A 3774-nucleotide genomic window follows, 5' to 3' on the forward strand; every position below is an offset into this window, starting at 1 on the left:
CCATCTGCTGAAATCACTTTTAAAGCGGAGTTCCGTTTTTTTTTTTTTTATGTCCCCCAAACAGTGACCCTCCGACCTCTATATATCCGCTAATCCTGCTTTATAAAGTGGAATAATATTTTTGCAAGCATAAAATCTTACTTTTTAAAATTTCTGCAAAGCGCCTCCATCTTTGTGCTGGTTCGCCGAGTCCGCTGTGGGGAAATGTGTGTCCTGCTTCCTGGTTGTAGTGGGCGGAGGCCGGTGAATCCAGCGTGAAATCTCGCGCATGCCCAGTACTGTGTGATCGGCATAGTATAGGTATGCCTATCATCGCGTTGTTTCCTGTTTGGAAATAACGCGATGAGAGGAGCGGCCGCCCGCCTTCGTCACTGCACATTGCATCCTGGGAGCTAGGCCTGCACGATATTGGAAAAAAAATATATTGCGATATTTTTTTTCCAACGATATATATTGCGATATTGAAGGACCCGTCCTTTATATGGAGAAATATAAAGGAGGTTGGCTGCAGCCCACTTCAGAATATAACCCTGGAAGGGGTTATATAATAGATTATAAAAAGGAAGAGGAAGTGATTGGTGCTGCCAGTATATATGTGAAATACAATAAATAATCTATATTGACATGGTGTGTATACAAAAAGGGAAAAGTAGATGTATGTATGTATATGTAGAGGAAAATAAATTATTAATATATAAATCACCTCTGAATTATTAATAATTTATTTTCCTCTACATATACATACATACATACATCTACTTTTCCCTTTTTGTATACACACCATGTCAATATAGATTATTTATTGTATTTCACATATACAGTGGGTACGGAAAGTATTCAGACCCCCTTAAATTTTTCACTCTTTGTTATATTGCAGCCATTTGCTAAAATCATTTAAGTTCATTCTTCTTCCTCATGAATGTACACATAGCACCCCATACTGACAGAAAAACACAGAATTGTTGACATTGTTGCAGATTTATTAAAAAAGAAAAACTGAAATATCACATGGTCCTAAGTATTCAGACCCTTTGCTCAGTATTTAGTAGAAGCCCCCTTTTGATCTAATACAGCCAGGAGTCTTTTTGGGAAAGATGCAACAAGTCTTTCACACCTGGATTTGGGGATCCTCTGCCATTCCTCCTTGCAGATCCTCTCCAGTTCTGTCAGGTTGGATGGTAAACGTTGGTGGACAGCCATTTTTAGGTCTCTCCAGAGATGCTCAATTGGGTTTAAGTCAGGGCTCTGGCTGGGCCATTCAAGAACAGTCACGGATTTGTTGTGAAGCCACTCCTTCGTTATTTTAGCTGTGTGCTTAGGGTCATTGTCTTGTTGGAAGGTAAACCTTCGGCCCAGTCTGAGGTCCAGAGCACTCTGGAGAAGGTTTTTGTCCAGGATATCCCTGTACTTGGCCGCATTCATCTTTCCCTCGATTGCAACCAGTCGTCCTGTCCCTGCAGCTGAAAAACACCCCCACAGCATGATGCTGCCACCACCATGCTTCACTGTTGGGACTGTATTGGACAGGTGATGAGCAGTGCCTTGTTTTCTCCACACATACCACTTAGAATTAAGGCCAAAAAGTTATATTTTGGTCTCATCAGACCAGAGAATCTTATTTCTCACCATCTTGGAGTCCTTCAGGTGTTTTTTAGCAAATTCCATGTGGGCTTTCATGTGTCTTACACTGAGGAGAGGCTTCCGTCGGGCCACTCTGCCATAAAGCCCCGACTGGTGGAGGGCTGCAGTGATGGTTGACTTTCTACAACTTTCTCCCATCTCCTGACTGCATCTCTGGAGCTCAGCCACAGTGATCTTTGGGTTCTTCTTTACCTCTCTCACCAAGGCTCTTCTCCCCCGATAGCTCAGTTTGGCCGGACGGCCAGCTCTAGGAAGGGTTCTGGTCGTCCCAAACGTCTTCCATTTGAGGATTATGGAGGCCACTGTGCTCTTAGGAACCTTAAGTGCAGCAGAAATCTTTTTGTAACCTTGGCCAGATTTGTGCCTTGCCACAATTCTGTCTCTGAGCTCTTCAGGCAGTTCCTTTGACTTCATGATTCTCATTTGCTCTGACATGCATTGTGATCTGGAAGGTCTTATATAGACAGGTGTGTGGCTTTCCTAATCAAGTCCAATCAGTATAATCAAACACAGCTGGACTCAAATGAAGGTGTAGAACCATCTCAAGGATGATCAGAAGAAATGGAAAGCACCTGAGTTAAATATATGAGTGTCACAGCAAAGGGTCTGAATACTTAGGACCATGTGATATTTCAGTTTTTCTTTTTTAATAAATCTGCAACAATGTCAACAATTCTGTGTTTTTCTGTCAGTTTGGGGTGCTATGTGTACATTCATGGGGAAGAAGAATGAACTTAAATGATTTTAGCAAATGACTGCAATATAACAAAGAGTGAAAAATTTAAGGGGGTCTGAATACTTTCCGTACCCACTGTATACTGGCAGTGGTGGTAGAAGGCTGGAGCGGTGGACTAGGAGCCTGGAAAGGAGCACAGCACAGCCGCATACATTTACTCACTCGTGCACTGCAGCCCGCCCACACGTTCAGTGAGTCTCACTCTCCGCTCTAGTTTTCTCAATGGCACATTCAGGGAACCAATCACGCCGTGAGTAGCGGCACAGCGCACCAATCAGGTGTGCAGGCACGCGTGATTGGTTAGCTGTGCAGCTGCTCACGGCGTGATTGGTTCCCTGAATGTGCCATTGAGAAAACAAGGGCGGAGAGTGAGACTCACTGAACGTGTGGGGCGGGCTGCAGCGGGATGGATGTGTGAGTTCTCCTCCCAGTCCCTGCCTAACACGGAAGTCTGTGAGTCCTCCTGTCCTCCTCCGAGTCCCTCCCCCTGCATATGCAAATATCGTGACCTTGGCGATATGAATATCGCCTACGGCCGCAGAACGATAGTCGATATCATATCGACTATCGTTCAGCCCTACTGGGAGCGACAAGTAAGAGCTCCCAGGACGCACTGCGGGAAAGGAAGTGACGGCGTGGGCCGCGGCCGAGGAAGGAGGAAGTGGATGTAAAGGGGAGTATATTATCCTCTGTAAAAAGGTAAGTAAAAAAAAAAAAAAAACCCACGGAATTTCCAATTCTGGCTCATGGAAGGATAAAGAAGCAGATGCCATAAAATGTAAAGGTGTGATTTTCTGCCCGGAACTCCGCTTTAATGTCCTATATAATCCTGTGTGTTTCCTAAAGACAAGTGCGCCTGTCTCTGTGTTTTATTAAAAGATAAACGATTTCAGAGCGCCACTCGGGCGCTCACGTGACTGGCCCGTCTGTCTCCTCCCAAATGACATCAGCAGGGGAATTTTGGCCCCACCCACTGCAGCTGACAGACAGGGAGTGGAGAGACCCGGTCAGTCACGTGAGCGCAAAGCGGTACTCTGAAATCAAGTATAGACGGCCTTTTTTTTTTTTTTTTTTTTTAATAAAATACAGAGACAGGAGCACCTGCCATTAGGAAACACACAAGATTATATGAAGTTGTCACTGTGGGTTAACAACCACTTCAAGCCTTTACAAGCACTTTTAAAAATTAGAAGCGGATTGGTTTCTATGCAGAGCTGCACCAGTTTTAGTAAAGTAAGCCCACAGTATATAATGTATACATGCATTATTGCAGTCAATGCATCCTGTATCACGTGAGCTCCCTCCAAGTCCATTAGTGATGGAAGAACCCGCTCACCCATAGGGCTCTATTCTTCCCACACATGGTGAGCCCGCACAGGAAAGTTTTACTTACTTGC

The sequence above is a fragment of the Pelophylax lessonae genome (assembly GCF_965119305.1).
Source record: "Pelophylax lessonae genome assembly, chromosome: 1".
NCBI lineage: Eukaryota > Metazoa > Chordata > Amphibia > Anura > Ranidae > Pelophylax > Pelophylax lessonae.